Source organism: Gobius niger (assembly GCF_951799975.1).
Source record: "Gobius niger genome assembly, chromosome: 9".
In the NCBI taxonomy this organism is placed as follows: Eukaryota; Metazoa; Chordata; class Actinopteri; order Gobiiformes; family Gobiidae; genus Gobius; species Gobius niger.
This window is the reverse complement of record NC_136860.1, coordinates 2,372,565-2,391,537: the sequence shown is the minus strand read 5'-3', so window position 1 is coordinate 2,391,537 and position 18,973 is coordinate 2,372,565.

Here is an 18,973-nt window from a genome sequence, read left to right as displayed (position 1 = left end):
CGGCGCTCCGGGCTCGGCGCTCCGGGCTCGGCGCTCCGGGCTCTGGGCTCGGCGCTCCGGGCTCGGCGCTCCGGGCTCGGCGCTCCGGGCTCGGCGATTCGGGCTCGGCGCTCCGGGCTCGGCGCTCCGGGCTCGGCGCTCCGGGCTCGGCGCTCCGGGCTCGGCGCTCCGGGCTCTGGGCTCCGGGCTCGGGGCTCTGGGCTCGGGGCTCGGCGCTCCGGGCTCGGCGCTCCGGGCTTGGCGCTCTGGGCTCGGCGCTCCGGGCTCGGTGCTCCGGGCTTGGCGCTCCGGGCTCGGCGCTCTGGGTTCTGCGCTCGGGGCTCAGCGCTCTGGGCTGGTTTCAGCTGAAGCCGCTGTCGTCGGGCAGAACAAAACGACCCGCACTGAACTGAACAATACTGGAATACGGCGTAAATGTCAAAGAGTCGCGAGGTGGCCCTGAGCCCACGTGAAAGCCATGACAGTGATGAGGACGGAGTGTTCCTGAATGTCAGAGACGCTGAAGCATCAGTTATTGAAATGTGGACACGACTAAAGCACAAAGCGTTCTTGTCTGTGGACGTTTCCGTTTTTGTATCTGTGTCGGTCTCAGGACTCGTCTTTTTCTCTTTGTAGGATTGTAAAAGGAAAGTTCTCCATCTGTCACATTCAATGTAACCAGGGCACTGTTAAACCATACCAGTCTGGCATGGGAAAAAAAGTTTAGGTTCTACGAGTATCGAAAATTCAGAGTATCCAAAGCAGGTACTGAAAAAATATATATCTTTAAATCAAAGTTTTAATGCTGTTGGTCCAGGGAGCGAGTATATATTTCCTAGGATAGTTGGTAGATCAACCAATCAGCTTAACCCTGACCCCGCCCGAGCCACTGACCTTAAGGAGAGTGGGCGGTGCCTATTCTTAAGTTAGTCTCTGATTGGATGATGAATGTCCACCGTTGTATTGTTGTATTATTTTTAACATACTTATTTCTGCCCCAATTTTTTCTTGTTTTTCCATTTTTTCCTAACCTGGCAAGTAGAGCTGGGACGATCCACTTTTGTCATGATCCGATACTTATCACGATACAGTAAGTTACTAGGATTTGTAATATGCTTACCTTAAAATGTGTAAAAAGAAAATAGTCATGTGTCCAAAGTTTGTAAACCAAATGCCGTGACATTTATTGAAGTATTAAGATCAAAAAGTGCATTAACATAAAATAAAAAGTGCTGTTACTGCAAAACAAAGGAGTGTGTAATAAAAATGCCTCCAAACACAAGCATTGAAAGTATTGCAATACTTGAAAAAGTATTGTGATCCAAATCCGATCCGATATTTTGTCCCAGCTCTACTGGAAAGTAATCACCATTAATGTTCTGGTATAGGTGTGGTTTACGGTCGTCCATGGCCGTATATTGGGCTGAATGTCTATCACGCGTCTGCATGTGGTCATAGATACAGACGGCATCTCGTCATAGAAGGGGGCGTGGCTTTGTCCAGGGGGAAAATACAATCTTTTGGGAAACACAGTTTTCACTCCTTTTGCCATTTTCTGGTGAAATATAGGGCTGTGCAATTAATCGAAATTCAATGACGATTTCAATTATTACACTAAACAATTACAAAATTAGCATAATCGGAACAAAAAAAGTTGTTTTTTTTCCAATTTTTTTATTTATTTTTTTGCAAAGCAGACCTGCATTATTTCACGGCGCTGGAATTATTTTCCCTTCGCATTTCACGTGCCATGGCTCATGCTTTTGCCTGACATAAAAACAAATAGCGCTGTGTGATGATGTCATCAGGCCGCGCCGCTCGGTTTACTTGTGCAGGTGTGAGGGCTGGCCAGCAGGGGGCGGGTGTGAAACAGAGACCTCTCCTTAATCGAGGCAAACTTGAAATCATTTGTACTTTTATGACTGTTCAGAAAACAGAAAATATTCAGCATCGTTTTTTTTAAATTAATAAATATATAAATAAAATAAAGACATTTTTTTTAAAGGCAACAAATAATTGTTTGAATAATTGTGCTTTCAATTATGACAAAAATAATCGTGATTATTACTTTTTCAATAATCGAGCAGCCCTGGTGGAATATGAACTTATTTATCACATACAAATAAAGTCAAGTGTAAATCAGGTCCATATGGATGTTTATTCACAGCAGATTGTTCAGTAGAAGCGAACAAAACGGCCGTTAGCATTAGCCCGATGCTAACATGTAGCATCATGTTAGCATTCTCTGTTATATATGCATTTATGGGATGTTGAACCACTTTGCTCCTCTCCGTGTCTTTGTATCTTTATTTAGTAGAAAACTATGTTCATAATTCAGCATTTAAAGCTGAAGTCATTTTTGAATAATTAGAGAAAGTTTAGATTTTTCTCCAAATTGTTTTCCCCCATAACTGTTTTCAAACATGACCATATATGGGCGTTGGGCGATTCCACAGATATCGTCTGTATCTATAGCCAATCGTGTGTCGTCTCGCCGTCCCTCCTCGTTCTGTGATTGGTCCCAAATCCATGCGAAGATTTCGGCCACGGTCCCCAAATGTTTACCCCCATTTTATTCCAAACTTTTGCCCCATCTTCACTCATTTTTAAAATCTATTCTTTCCCCTAATGTTCACACCATTTCCCCCCTGATTTTCTCCCCATGTTTTCAGGCCGTGTCTCACACATTCTGACATTGGAGATGAACCCGATATTGTGAATTTGCAGATCACATTATTGTTCTGTTTTCTGGTTCAACAAACAAATATTTTAGCATCGAAAACCAAGTATCATTAAAGGGACTCGACGAAGTTTAAAATGAAGTATTTTCCTACACGTTCCAGCCATGTCCTAATGTGTAGAATGAGCTCAGACCTGTTCACCACAACTGCCTCTAATCCCTGCACTGTCACTCAGAAAGAGAAGCTGCAGTTACACGGAAGACCTGAGGTGGCAGTAGTGAGTCTAAAAACTTCCATCTAGTCCCTTTAAATGACTGGTATCGGTGTAAAATAAACGTAACAGCAGTTTTGTGAACACATGCGCGGTTACAAATGTGTCATGTTTTGGAGACTGGTTCAGTAAAACTAAAGGTTAAAGGTCATTTTATGGATAATAGTTTTATTTCCATGTTTCAAGAAGTGGGACTCGCTCAAAGCTCTTGTACGATAGTCACGAAATACTTTGTCTCAAGTCATTTATTTGCACTTTAATGTGTCTTTTCTTCAGATGTTTGTGTGATCCTCTCGCTCTCCGACAAAAGAACGTTTTAAAAAAGCAGTCGTCTCATTGTGTTTTACTCGACATTCTGACAGTTTAAGGTCTTATATCAGGCTTTATAAACCACAGAGGTTTACAGGTGTTCACTAAACAACACCACGCCCCCTCAGACTAACACCACGCCCCCTCAGACGAACACCACGCCCCTCAGACTAACACCTCGCCCCCTCAGACTAACACCACGCCCCCTCAGACTAACACCACGCCCCCTCAGACTAACACCCGCCCCCTCAGACTAACACCACGCCCCCTCAGACTAACACCACGCCCCCTCAGACTAACCACACGCCCCCTCAGACTAACACCACGCCCCCTCAGACTAACACCACGCCCCCTCAGACTAACACCACGCCCCCTCAGACTAACACCACGCCCCCTCAGACTAACCACACGCCCCCTCAGACTAACACCACGCCCCCTCAGACTAACACCACGCCCCCTCAGACTAACACCACGCCCCCTCAGACTAACACCACGCCCCCTCAGACTAACATCACGCCCCCTCAGACTAACACCACGCCCCTCAGACTAACACCACGCCCCCTCAGACTAACACCACGCCCCCTCAGACTAACCCACGCCCCCTCAGACTAACCCACGCCCCCTCAGACTAACACCGCGCCCACTCAGACTAACACCACGCCCCCTCAGACGAACACCACGCCCCCTCAGACGAACACCACGCCCCCTCAGACTAACACCACGCCCCCTCAGACTAACACCACGCCCCCTCAGACTAACCCACGCCCCCTCAGACTAACACCGCGCCCACTCAGACTAACACCACGCCCCCTCAGACGAACACCACGCCCCCTCAGACTAACACCACGCCCCCTCAGACTAACACCACGCCCCCTCAGACTAACACCACGCCCCCTCAGACTAACATCACGCCCCCTCAGACTAACACCACGCCCCCTCAGACTAACACCACGCCCCCTCAGACTAACACCACGCCCCCTCAGACTAACATCACGCCCCCTCAGACTAACACCACGCCCCCTCAGACTAACACCACGCCCCCTCAGACTAACATCACGCCCCCTCAGACTAACACCACGCCCCCTCAGACTAACACCACGCCCCCTCAGACTAACACCACGCCCCCTCAGACTAACACCACGCCCCCTCAGACTAACACCACGCCCCCTCAGACTAACACCACGCCCCCTCAGACTAACACCACGCCCCCTCAGACTAACACCACGCCCCCTCAGACTAACACCACGCCCCTTCAGACTAACACCCGCCCCTCAGAGTAACACCACGCCCCCTCAGACTAACACCACGCCCCCTCAGACTAACACCACGCCCCCTCAGACTAACACCCGCCCCTCAGAGTAACACCACGCCCCCTCAGACTAACACCACGCCCCCTCAGACTAACACCACGCCCCCTCAGACTAACACCGCGCTCCCTCAGACGAACACCACGCCCCCTCAGACGAACACCACGCCCCCTCAGACTAACACCACGCCCCCTCAGACTAAAAAAAGAAAGAAAAGAAACGCAATAATATATAAAATGTCCAGATGTGACTTTTCACAAGTTTTTGGTCATCATTTATTTCACTTATGTTCATTACAGAGCTACCAAAACCACACATAAGGTGTATTAGAGTGTCTAGTTTTGCAATTGAAACAAAACAAATGAGTTTTTCCGCTTTTGGCACTCCATGTGTAAACCTCTGAACTCCCACCTGAACTTAACCCAAATCCAAAAGCTTCTTAAAAAGTGTCAATAGAGTGACAAAAAAAAGTAAAAAATGTGACACAATTGCAGCAAAAAACCCAAAGAAAAAGTGCCACGGCCATTTTTCCTCTTTATTTAAAATTTTCCCCTCACTTTTCTTGACATGGGAGATGAGCTCGATATTGTACATTTGCAGATCTTCCAAACAGTCATTTCGATATTACCTCTAAATGGAAACTTAAAATACTCCTCGTTCATCAGAGGCTTTAAAACGTTTCACACAAAGGCCTTTTCTTTCTCCTTTTCTTCCCTGCGTGGGATAAATTGGACCTGAAAACATTTCATCAAACACTTTGCTCTTGATGAAATTGTCGTTTTCTTTTCAGTCGCGGAGCCTTGAGTTCCTAATTCATCCCTTTGTGGCTCATTTCCAAAGCAGATAAACAGCGGCGAGGACAAGGCCGTAATTGTTTGGCGCTGAACAAACCTTCGGCGACGCGACACATCAATGGGTTTAAGTGATAAATTAGGGGTCGTTGCCATAGCGATGAGCCTTCAAATCATCGCCGGCTGCGTAATTTCGTTAATTCACTCATTATTAACCGTAGGAATGAAAAGCAGAAGCAGCGCTCGGTCCAAACGCAGCTAGCAAGCCTTTCGTTAGCCCCTCCCATCGCCGTTAGCACTAGCCGTCAAACATCGCTGTACTGTTCGTTTCCCCCGATACTTTTTACAATACCTATGTTTGAATTTAGTTTGAATAACATGAGTATTAAAAACAAACGTAAAACAGCACAGAAAGCATCACAGGCCTCAGCAGCGTCACATGTAACGCCATATTTTCAGCAGAATTTCCACTTAAGCTGCAATAAAAAGAGAAACAGGACACAGTTTTAGGTCCGGTCCATATAATGAAGTCAAGCTGAGGACCAAACGCAAACATATTTATCAGTCCAGTGTATCGTCCATATGAGCCGGCGTTTTGGGCGTTTCTGTAAACCAACATTTTCCAAACCAGGTCCCAGAGGAAAGATCTGAAAACGCCGTTTACGTGGCTCCGTTGTTACGACGTCTCGATGACATCACAGCTCCAGAGTCTGCGATGCATACTCTACTGACCTTATACTGAGTTTTCCTCATGGATCTATGATGGTTTGACTCCGCCCCTCTTTGCTCCACTGCCGTCCACAAGCCACAGGTGACAAGGAGAAAAACACGAGTCAGTCTGTGTTTTTGGACTGACAGTAAAAGTCACTGACAGAAGAATAAACTCTCCTCCTCGTCTCTTCTGTAGATCCTAAATCCTTCACTTTCATTTCCACTGTTTACATTCTGCACATGCGCTTTTACATCTGGCTCTATTATCTGTGTTAGCGTCACAGCGCCTCCCACAGGCCTGGAGGATGAATCACAGACCTGAGTCGACCCATGTGGACGCTCACATTTACTGAGCTGCTTCAGGCTCACAGAGAAAGTTTCTGAAAACATGAGTGTTTTGTCTTCGTCTAGATATAGCCTTGATGAGGAGGTGACTGCTCTGATGAAAGCAACACTGACCACCACCTTTACATCGCGCTTCCACACACGGGGCCAGGTCGTAAACAGGCAGCTCTCGCTTCTTATTTTGTTAAGATTATTATTTAATGCTCGTCGATCTGGGACTAGATTAGTGTGTAAGTTGTGTAGCTGATATTTATGATGCAGACTTCGGGGTCAGCCCTGTGTTGACCCACTACTATTGATTAAGATTAGGCACCAAGGCAGGGTCAGGGTTAAGCTGATATATTTATGACGTTTTACTCACGTGACTTGTGATCGGTTGATGTACAGATTCACCTACGAATATAAAATTGCACCCGGAGGACATAGGACCTGGGGAACAGGTACGCTCCCCAGACTTAGACTGGTCCGGCTCTCTGTCTCTCTTGTCTCCTGTTGCTTTTGCAAACCCACTGCGGGTCATTTATGGACAACTGGAGCTGGAGGAAACAAAGTACCGAAACTTGGCACCGAAAGAAATGTATTTTTTGATACCGCCCCCTACTGGAGGTACCAAGTATCATTTAATGTTGCCCAACTCTTCTAATGAATGTACAGGTCTTTGGAGATTTTAGTTTAGATACAAATCAGTGTATTAAAGTGTCCTCTGAGCTAAATGCTGAATCATATTCACTTAAGTTTCTGCTTTTTGTGGCTCAGATAAACTTCCAGTGGCCGCGAAACATCATCTTATGAGATGTTAATACAGGAGAAACCGCAGAAATGATATTAAAGGGATATTTCAGGATTTTTGACATAGGGCCTCGTTTCCTAGTTATCCAGAGTGTTGTTTATTTCTGGATATATTTTTTTTGTAATTCATGCAGTTCTTCTGTTTGAAGAGTTTCGTGGCGCTAGGCTAGTGCATCTCTATGGTATCAGCTAGCCTGCATTAAAAACAGTGTGACCCGCTCCACAGTGCACCTGAGGCAAATCATTTATAACACCAGACTAACCATATAAATGTCTGTGTCCATAGAAACATTTTAACCATTTTGCATGTAAAATAACTTATATTTGAGCAGCATCAGCTTTGTGGTTGTATAAGCTACGCGGCGGCGGAGTGATCTGCTAGAAAATAGTCCCTCAAAATGTGATCATTCATGTGATGCAGGTCAGTTATATTCCAAACATGATTCTATCGACAGACATTTATATGGTTAGTCTGGTGTTATAAGTGATTTGCCTCAGGTGCTCTGTGGAGCGGGTCAGACTGTTTTTAATGCAGGCTAGCTGGTACCATAGAAATGCGCTAGCCTAGCACTAGCCTAGCGCCACGAAACTCTTCAAATATAAGAACTGGAAGAATTACAAAAAAAAAAATGTCTCCAGAAATCAGCAACACTCTGGATCACTAGGAAACGAGGCCCTATGTCAAAAATCCTGAAACATCCCTTTAATGTCAGGAAGTGGACACGTCATTCCTCGTCATACTTGGCTCCATTCATTTGTTTCTGTGATTTCTATGGTACAAACAGTTAATCACATTTCTCCATTGTAGTTTGTCCAGGATATTGTATAAATCGACTTTTCAGAGCTTTTCGTTATATCACCCTGTTCTTCATCAAAAACAAACCTGGAACTTGGTCTCTTTTCAGCAAATTCCTTTATGTTTGGGGAAAACTTTTCATCGTTTCTTGATAACACCGCACTTCGCCGGGATAAAACTATGACCAGCGGCATCAGACAAAGTAATAACTGGAAACATAAAAATCTGTCACAGGCGCAGATCTGTCTGCAGGAGCGTGCTGGGTAATTGGGAGAGTCGAGAAGTTTCCCAGTGGGCTGTGGAACTATAATTGGGCCCCTGGATAGAATAAATATATCACAGACTCTAAGTTTGGCTGTTGCAGACCGAGAGGAGACGCCGTTTTTGTGTTTTAACCATGAAAGAAATAAAAGTAGAGAATATTTTAGACGGAAAGAAGCACTGTCGCCAATCGTTTGAAGTGGACATTCAAAAGAACAAGCCCTGAAATGAAACACTGTGTAATTGAGTTTCTGCATGAACGCCATGGACCCCATCTTGTTTCTCAAGCCCATCATCACTGTGACATCTTCTGGATCCAGACCTGGTGCATAAAGTGGGCTGTACCTGGGCTGGACAGACACTCATGGCCAAGGATGATGTTAAGAAGACAAAAGAGATGGTTGTGGACTTTCGAAGAGCGCAGGTCCAGCTCCTCTAACAGTGGAGAGGGTGACCAGCACTAAGTTCCTAGGTGTGCACTTCACAGTGAACCTCTCCTGGACCATGCACACGACATCACTGGTCAAGGAAAGTAATCAGTGTCTCTACTTTCTCCGCAAGTTGAGAAGAGCCAGAGTCCCAGCCTCTGTTATGTGCAACTTCTACAGAGGGACTATAGAGAGCATCCTGACCAGCTCCATCACTGTGAGGTTCTTCTACAGAGGGACTATAGAGAGCGTCCTGACCAGCTCCATCACTGTGTGGTTCTTCTACAGAGGGACTATAGAGAGCATCCTGACCAGCTCCATCACTGTGTGGTTCTTCTACAGAGGGACTATAGAGAGCATCCTGACCAGCTCCATCACTGTGTGGTTCTTCTACAGAGAGACTATAGAGAGCATCCTGACCTGCTCCTTCACTGTGTGGTTCTTCTACAGAGGAACTATAGAGAGCATCCTGACCAGCTCCATCACTGTGTGGTTCTTCTACAGAGAGACTATAGAGAGCATCCTGACCAGCTCCATCACTGTGTGGTTCTTCTACAGAGGGACTATAGAGAGCGTCCTGACCAGCTCCATCACTGTGAGGTTCTTCTACAGAGGGACTATAGAGAGCATCCTGACCAGCTCCATCACTGTGAGGTTCTTCTACAGAGGGACTATAGAGAGCGTCCTGACCACCTCCATCACTGTGTGGTTCTTCTACAGAGGGACTATAGAGAGCATCCTGACCAGCTCCATCACTGTGTGGTTCTTCTACAGAGGGACTATAGAGAGCATCCTGACCAGCTCCATCACTGTGTGGTTCTTCTACAGAGGGACTATAGAGAGCATCCTGACCAGCTCCATCACTGTGGTTCTTCTACAGAGGGACTATAGAGAACATCCTGACCAGCTCACGGACATGTGGCACGGAAGGAGCCTCCAGCGCATCTACGGTCCGGGTTCGGTCCTGATCCAGTCCAGGTTTGCCCCAAACTACCACTCACAGTGAGTCCGGCTGACACTGTGGCTCCGCCGGCTCCGGCGCCAGACGCTGCTCCAGGCACAGAAACGGCACTCGCGAGAACAGACGTGCGCGGGTTTCCCGCTTGGTGCGAGTTTACGTGATGATTAGCCCCGTACACTGCGTTCCAAATTATTATGCAAATGACATTTTTCTAAGATTTTCTAAATTGTCAACTCAAATGAGAGTCAGCATAATTTTCAAGTCTTTAGCTGGTAGAGGATCAATTATATGTGGTGGAAAACATTTCCTAGTGATAACGGTATTTTTTTCAAAAATAAATATAGTAAAAACCTCAAAATCCACTGTTCCAAGTTATTATGCAACTCATCGTTTCAATACATTTTAAAGCTCGTAATTAACTGAAAATGGTCATTTGTTGAATTTGTAGCATTAGGAGGTCCTATTTACTGAAATCAAAAGCTATTTCAATCAAAAAAATATTAACAGGTCAAGTTATATTTTAACATAGGAGCCCTTGTGTGATAGCAGCTTCAAAAGTCTTAAATCCATTAAAAGTGCAAGTTTTTGGACAGTTTCTGCTTGGATTTCTTTGCAGGATGTTAGAATAACCTCCCAGAGCTGCCGTTTGGATGAAAACGGCCTCCCACCCTCATAGAAGTATGTTTTGTTGAGGCTCCAAATGTTCTCAACAGGGTTGATGTCAGGGGAGGAGGGGGTCCACATCATGAATTTCTTTCCTTTTATGCCCATAGCAGCCAGTGATGCAGAGGTATTCTTTGCAGTAGGACATGGTGCGTTGTCATGCATGAAGAGGATTTTGTTCGGGAAAACACGGCTCTTCATTTTGTAGCATAGAAGACAGTGGTCAGTCAGAAACTCCACATATTTTTCAAAGTTCATTTTCACACCTTCAGGGAGCCTAAAAGGGCCTAAAGGGGCCGACCAGCTCTCTCACCATGATTCTGGCCAAAAACATGACTCCGCCACCTCTTTACTGACGTCACAGCCTTGTTGGGACATTGTGGTCATTCACCAACCATTCACTACTCCATTGATCTGACCATCCAGGGCTACACGGCCTCATCAGTGAACAAGACTGTTTGAAAATGAGTCCTCATGTATTTCTGAGCCACTGCAGCCGTTTCTGCTTCAGCTTCAATGAACAATTTAGGGGAGGCCCGGATAGAAGGTTTATGCACAACTGCTGCCCTGGAGGGTCCTACACCTTGATGTTTGGGGGACTCCAGAGGCACCAGCAGCTTCAAATGCCTGTATGCTGCTTTGTAGCAGCTGTTCTCTTAATCTAATGTGTTTGTCTGGCAGAAACCGTCCATATTGTGCCTTTATCGGCACAAATTGGAGTGTGCTCTGAATCATCCACAAATCTCTTATCAGTACGATGATTACACTTAATCTTTCATGAAATATCGAAGGTTTTCATACCTAGACCAAGGCATTCAACTATTTCAAGCTTTTCATCAGCAGAGAGACCCTTTTTCTTAACCATATAGCTTGAAAATGATGATCTGCATAATAAAGCGGAACACCCTTTTTCAGTAGTTTTTCCCTTAACTGGGCTTAACCTGACAACTAACTATCCCAGGTCTCTGAGATTAATGTCAGTGATTCATAGAGCCCCGAGACACGATACCATCCACAAGTTTCATTATTTTTTTTATTTTTTTTAACCTTTTTGACACAAAAATACAATTTGCATAATAATTTGGAACGCAGTGTATATACGTAGTTTTTGTAAACAAAAGCCGCATTTGCCAGAACAACGACTCTCCCCAGTGAAGTGGAGGCTTTAACACACTACTGCCTCCGTGTCACTGGTAATGGAGAAATGTTTACATTCACGACGTTACGCGCGTGTACAGGTGGTAAACGAGACCAAAGAAGTAGCGAGCAGACCGATTTCATTTTGAAATACAACGATCTTCTTGTCAAACTAGACCTGACTTCCTGCTTGGCTCGTGTTTTTCTGTCAGCTTGATCCGCTGGGGCTCCGGCCTCCGGCAAAAATAGACTTCTTGCGGATTCTTTCCGTTGACGCCGGACGGCCTCGGTAGCCGGACCCGGACTTCGCGGAGCAGTGTGAGTCTGCAACATTGGTTTTAATGACTTTCTAAGTTTGCGGAGGCCGTACCGGACCTTAACCGGATTTAATGTGAGCTGGGCGTGAGCCTCTCTCCCCTACATTAAGGACATGTCCTCCATGTCTAGTCGACTGAAGAACTGTTTCATACACCAGGCCACCAGGAAGCTGGACTCCCTCCCTCAGATCCTCCAAACTGCCATAACCAGAATATGGACTAACGGAGATACTGGAGAGCATGTAAACACACTCACCAAAGATCCAGTTTGTAGAGTCCGAGTGTCTGTGTGGGTGAATATAAAGGACACAGAATGTCCAGGTGCGTCTGGCAAACAAAGCGGTCGACGACTTTCTACATGACCCGAACCTCCGACTGTAAAATGATAAAAGGTTCCAGCGCGTCACTGTCTGCGAGTCATAGTTTATCGCAAACACCTCCAGGATGCGGCGCTTTGTTTGAGAAGACAAAGGAGAGTCTGAAACGCACTTCTTTATCTGCCTCTGAGAGAAACACACCGAGCTGCATAAACAAGGACACATCTGCGACTTTAATAACGAGAGGCCACTGACCCAGGAAATTACCTCATGAGTTATGCAGGAGTCTCACACACCGCACTGTCGGCTCTTATTGTTTTATCGGCGTGTCCTTAAAACACTAAATGGACTTATGTTTGATAGATGGGGAGGTAGATCGGGCTCGGTAACGGAGAATGTCGCCAGACAGTTAATTATTTGCCACAAAGATGGATTATGTTCCACCTCAGAGAAATTAAGTCCAAGATTTTTCTGTATGATTTTGTGGAAACTTGATGAAACTTAGCTTTGGTCTGCTGGACCTCACCTGAACCGAGCACACGTCCTCCAGTTCGGCTTCTCAACAGCCTCATTTGAAAGCTAAGACCTACGAAAGTGATCGTAGCTTTTTTGTCGCGTTGTCGCCGTGATTTTGTCACATTTGTGAAGCTTTTTTGTCGTGTTTTCGTTTCTTTTTTGTCTTGTTTTGCAGGTTAGCTCCAGCTTTGGCACAGTGAAATTTAAAGGGTGGGTATTACGCAAAATGGACTTTTTCAAGCTTTACATCATGTTATTCTGTCACTCCCTCATTAAAAACATGGCTGAAGTGTTGCCTTGGCACATTCACGTATTTTTGAGTAATCTGGAAAAACTCTGATGGCGGCCATTTTAGGGATAGGTTTGCCTGAGTCCTCCTAGGAACGCCCCCACCTCCTGGAAACGCCTCCAAGCTTTCGTCACCAGCCGAGTAACCAACCACAGCTCCTCAGCAGAACCCCCTCCCCACTGATGCCACAGACAGCGTGTGGAGGGGGCGTGTCGGAAAGGGTCAGAGGTTCTTAAAGAGACAGAGGCCTATTTCAAGACATTCACTACAGCCATTTTGAGAGAGACATTTTATACAAGGCAGTTATTCTAATTTACTGCATTTACAGACCAACAGAAGGTTTGGTCATCATTGTAGTGTGATATAGACTGGTGCTATGTGATTGAAAAAAGCAGAATACCCCCTTTTTAAGACTTTTTTAATACCTTTTTAATGCCGTCACGGTGAAATTTAATGCCACTAGCGCAGGTCAAAAAATACAATTGTTCTCATTGTATTTAAAGGCGCTATACCTGATTTTACTTCTAGATTTTCCTTTAGTATATTGCAAACTCAAATGCTTGTAGGCAGTGATGGCCAAAAAACTCAACACTCCGGAGCTTGTGTCGCTCTTCTTGAAGCAGATGCTTCGAAACACTGCATCAGAGCTTCATTCAGTAACACCTGGTCATGTGACTGTCTCAAAAACTGCTTCATTCTGTGAGTTGCATATCGAGTCTTAAAAGCGGCTCAGAGCGTCTCACTGAGCTGAGGCGCTAAACAACGGAGGCTTCCTCGTACATATAGTGATGTAAATCATTAGTCATAGATAAATAAATGTGCTGTATTTCCCCCATTTCCCATTGGAGAAAGTGTCTGTAAGCCTTATTATTCTTTACAAAGTCCTGCTTTTGAACAGATGCTAAAGCAGACATGGAGCTGATATGTCATACTGTATGACGGCATGGGCACAGGCCACTCCCTCAGTCACTAAACGTATTGGATCATTATACAATCAAGCAATAAAAATCATGGACAAAAAACCAATCCGTTACCATCACTGCAATGTTCTCGAGAAGCATAAACTGCTAAGCTTTGAAAACTTTGGCAAGTTGTGTTTTCTCAAACTAATATTCAAATGTGTCAATAATCTTGCACCCGAACCACTCAGTTCATTTATACAGAGACAAAACAGTAATAGAGTCACCAGAGGCTCCATCAATCACAACTGTACCATTCCATACCGTAAAACTGCATTTGGTCAGTCTGCCATTTCGTTCTCTGGTCCGAAGCTGTGGAACTCAATACCCACAGAACTTAAAACCATATCTGAGTTTAAAATGTTCACTTCTAGGGTTAAGTCCTGGCTAAAAACAAACCAAAGCTGTACCCATTTGTAAATAGCACTGAGTCTGTGTGAATGTAGGTGTGAGCGAACACAGTGTGTATGAGTGTGACTGACAGTTTTATACAAATGTTGTATTTATGTATTTTATTATTGTAAACTGTGTAGAAAGGCCCAACCAGGGACATGAGCTGTGAACTAGCACCAGCTACAAGCTCTTCATGCATCGCATCAGCTGCAAATATTAATTGTAACTATGTTGATTGTATCGTCCCTGATAAATAAAAAAATAAATAAAAAAATAAAAAATCAGGCGAGGGAAACGTGAGGAGCATCTACAGCAAATAATGAGCTCTGAGTGAATGAAGTAAAAAGATCGCGTATTGATGTCTTGCCTTTGAGCAGCAGAGCCGCAGGTGACTGAGGCCCCGCCCACTGGAGCTCCACCCACAGACCCACGTTACAAAGAAAATTACTCTAATTTATCAGCCTATGAGTGATTTGATCAAACATCAATATCAGGCTGCAGATGATAAAACCGTCTGTTTGAAACTTCTCTCGCACATGATCGTGTCGGTGCTTCAGTCGTGTTTATGAGAAGTCGCGATAATAAAGTTTGTCCACAAGAGGTCAGTGTTCAAACAGAATGAAACGGCTCAGAGACTTCGAAGCTACAACACTTTTTTGCAGGAAAACCTCAAAGCGCTACAAGGCTTCACTCGCCCATCACTACTTGTAGAGAAAACCGCTTGCATCAATGAACTTCTAGGCTATTTTTCTAGCATTTTAGTGAACCTGAAAAGTGACCCTGCAAGTTGTGAAATTTGCCTATAAACTTGTCCCTGTCAAGAATTTGGATGCTACAAAGACATTAGGAAATTTACGAATTATAAATAGGGATGAAATTAGCTGCTAGTCAAGATAATAAATTTAGTACACGCAGAAGAATATAGTTGGACAAATGTATTTCCAGCATTTTTTGACCAAATTGGTTGGATGAAGTAATTTATCAAGAGTGGGCAGTATTTCAGCCTGTCTCAGAACTAAAGCCTGGTTAATCAGTCCTGTAGAGCCCATATCCTGTACAGTGCCAGGTCTAAACCAGGACTAAACGGGCTATAAACGATTATGTTTCTGCGCTCAGTCACAGGGACCAATGGCCGCTGTGCTTTTTGACAACGACACTAGGGGCCGCCATTGCTGTAATACCTCCATATCTCCATAGACACGTGAAAAACTAACTCTAAAGCCTGGTCCCAATGTTTTTGGAACTATCTAGAGCTAGATATTCCTCCTGTGATAACGCCGGGTTAGTCACAATTAAAGAGACCAGGTTGGTTTTCGTAAGAACATTTTTCTAAATCTCGTACTTAATGAGGGTCGGGCTGTTAGCATTAGAGCTTCGCTAGCTACACGTCACACAAGGGCGGAGTCTACAGTGAAGATCCCGCCCTTATGCCCTTTTTAGGAACATGCCTCGTCAGAGCTGGGGAGGGGGAGTCTGTAAAACATGATTTCCCCCTCGACCGTGGTCATTGTGGCAAACGGGGAGGAGTGAGGAGGAGTTGTCTATTATTTATACAGTCTATTGTCTATGGGACTCGCCTCCCACACTCTCAGGTCAACAAGGCGGGTCCAGGTGATCACCGCGCAACAGAGACACAGTGTTTATGCCCCGTTTCAATAAACTGCCTTCACTTGAATCCCAAAACACACTATTTTAAGATACAATCCTATAACATCGCGCAGCATTCCTCCATCTCTCATTAGCGTTAGCATCACGCACTGCTAGTCCAACTCAGTAGAGAATATTTTCGGCTCCACTTCCAACACAATCTTGATTTACAGACTCTAACATATGCTCTTATCAAGGAGTTTTTAGTTTCAGGCGCTGGATTTAACACTGTCTGTCAACGATAAAACCTGGTAAAAAGCTCAAAAGAGTTGTTTTTGTCGACGTCCCCTTCAACAGACTGAACTGAAAAAGTTACTGCTATACTTTGTTATTTCGAATGGCATCATCTCCTTATCATTAGAAGCCTGTATTCATGCTGTTGTATGGGGAGACACTACAGGCAAAACTCAATTTTTTCAGTTTTCAGGTTTTGGGCCAAATTGGTCTCTGAACATACAAGCTTCACCCGGAAACAGAAAATATACCTAATCCTCACAATAACATGTTTAAATGTTGCGCTGATTCAATGTTCCCCCATAGACTTATATGGGACAATGCAATTTCAAGGGCCTTTTTCTCAAAACACATTTTTCTGTCATTGTGGCGACGCTATGTCCACGTCAGTCGGACCTAAAGACTTCACATTTTCCAGCCTTGGACTTGAACAATATTTGGAAGATTTTTTCAGAGGGATTTTTTAATATCTAATCCCTAGCCCCATTTATTGAGTTTTGAATGTCAAAAAAATAAGGCGATTTTTTTTTTTTTTTTACAAATTTTTCCACTAAAAACAGCTTATTTTAAAATTAAACAAGAAATCCAAAATCCCCTCTGAAAAAGTCTTGGCAACTCATTTATCAATAAAATGAAACCATACATTTGAATGTAGCTCTATCCATTATTCAGATTTCGTCACCGAAAAGATGGGAAATTTGGGGCATTTTCAGGCATAAAACACCTTGTTCTTGTATGAAAAGATAAAATGACAGAAATCTTGCAATATATTTTTTCTCACATTGATGTCAGTGATCTACAGCAAAAGTTTCAAATTGATATCTGTAAATATACATTTTTTCCCCTATTCACCTGCAGTGTCTCGCCTTAGGTTTAAAGTCTTGTTTGCGACCAGTGTCTCATGTAAAACTGCTCTTCTTGCCCTGATTTCTAGTTTCCAAAAAAAAACTAAAACAAGCATTTCCAAATAAAGTTCTTTTTCCTGCCCATGGATGTGTCTGCTTCTCTTCTTCTGTGACTTTATAAACAGAAAAGTGACAAGTGCGGTTAGTTTCACGTGTAAACCAGTGCGCAGTTACAACGAGAAATGCGCGCTGTTTCCGAAAACGTCCAATCGACTAAGAAAAGTGTCAAAAGCTAAAACAACACGGCTGTAAAGTGAACTACCAAAGCCCTCGTGCAGCTAAATCATGTCTGCGTGAGCTGTGTGACCTCAGAAACTCACAATAACCCACTTAGGTCTGAGCTTTTGCCAAAAACACGAGGAAAAGGTTGAGAAAGCTGTACCTGAGCCGCTGCTGTTGTGACCTTCTAGGACCCGGAAGTACAGGTCGGTTGTAGCGTCTCCAAGCAACGCAGAGGAGCCGAGCTGCGCGAGCGAACAGTTACGACAGAAAGTGCAGAAAGCGGGTAAGTTTTATGAAAAATACCGTGATTTCTTACTTTTTACACGACCCTAAAGCCTCGTACGTGACTCTGCGTCTGAGGTCAATGTTTTACGTTCGAATTACCGCGTATTTGTGAATAAAGCGTAATATAGTCGTAGCTAGCGGTGGGTTAACCTCTTAACCTCCGCCTGAACCAGTTTCCCAAAAGCTTCATGAACAAAGAATCAAAACGAGGATGAAAATACAGCCATAAAAAGCAACAAAGGAAGGAACACAATAAACAAGCGAAAAAACATGATTAAAAAGGGATGAAAATGTAGAGATAATATTTCAAACTATGTACAATTTGCTATGAGACCCAAGGACGTGTACAAGGGCTGTAACACCTAATAATGATGTGAACCTCCGTGACTTCCTTCCTTACTTCCCAGAGACATGAGAAGAGCTCTGAATGAAGCATGTCGCCTCTCTGAATGTTGTGCTCTTCTGATTGTTGCTTTTGTTAAGAAATCTGGCTCCGGACACGATCCGCTGCTGTCCGGTAGTTTTTGTACGAGATGTAAACGTCCACAAAAAACTGAAAAAAAGAGCCACTAAAAGAGTGACTAAACAGAGCGACTAAAAAGGGACTAAACGCAACAACAACAAAAATAATAATAATAATAATGCATCGGTTTTATATAACGCTTTTCTGGACACTCGAAGACGCTTTACATTGCATTATTCGTTCACTTCATACTCGGTGGTGGTAAGATACTATTGTAGCCACAGCTGCCCTGGGGTAGACTGACGGAAGCGAGGCAACCAGTCTGCGCCATCGGCCCCTCCAACCACTCACTACATTCGCCAGGCTTCCTGGTGTTCCGGAACGGTCTCCCATCCAAGTACCAACCAGGCCTTCCCTGCTGAGCTTCCAAGGTCTGACGGGATTGGGCAGAGCAAAGGCGGTTTGGCCACATGCCGCCTTTGCGAGAATGAATACACAATGAAAATACAAAAAAAAAGACTGCTTTTTTATAGTCTGTTCTAATTTGGATTTTATTATTATAATTTTGCCCCTTTAACTTTGCCCCTTTTTGTACCTCTATTTACTATCTAACTGCACATTTCCAAGGCCTGTCCGAGGCTCCCACACTTACTCTCTCCACAGACAACGATAACCACGATAACCCCCTCACAACAACTAAGAAACCTCCTGTCTCCCTCACACAGCACTGCTATACTGGTTCACTCACTGGTCACCTCACACATAGATTTCTGTAGTTCATTACTACATGGACTATTATTATTTGTTTGCACTTTTATTTCATCCCTTTTTAATCATGTTTTTTGCACACCCTGAGTGTTTTTCTTGAGAGCCGAATGAAACAAGTGAATTTTTCCATTGTGAGATCATCCATCCATCCATCCATCCATCCATCTTCTTCTTCCACTTGTCCGTTTCCGGGTCGTGAGCTGCCCTAATCACATTGCACCAGCCCCTT